Raw genomic sequence first — 212 nt, 5'->3', positions numbered from 1 at the left:
GCTCCCCACAGCGCTCCACAGCATCCCCAGCACCCCATGGCACCCCATGGCACCCCACAGCACCCCACGGCATCACATGGGACCCCATGGATCCCATGGCACCCTATGGGACCCCACAGGACCCCACAGGACCCCCCTGCCCCCACAACACCCTCATGGGGGGCTCCCCCAGCCCTGTGTCCACCCCGGAGCGTTGTGTTCTCCATGGGGTG

Source organism: Corvus brachyrhynchos, unplaced genomic scaffold (genome assembly GCF_000691975.1).
Source record: "Corvus brachyrhynchos isolate BGI_N302 unplaced genomic scaffold, ASM69197v1 scaffold660, whole genome shotgun sequence".
Lineage (NCBI taxonomy): Eukaryota > Metazoa > Chordata > Aves > Passeriformes > Corvidae > Corvus > Corvus brachyrhynchos.
The sequence above is the reverse complement of the archived record's forward strand: the minus strand, read 5'-3'. Positions refer to the sequence as shown.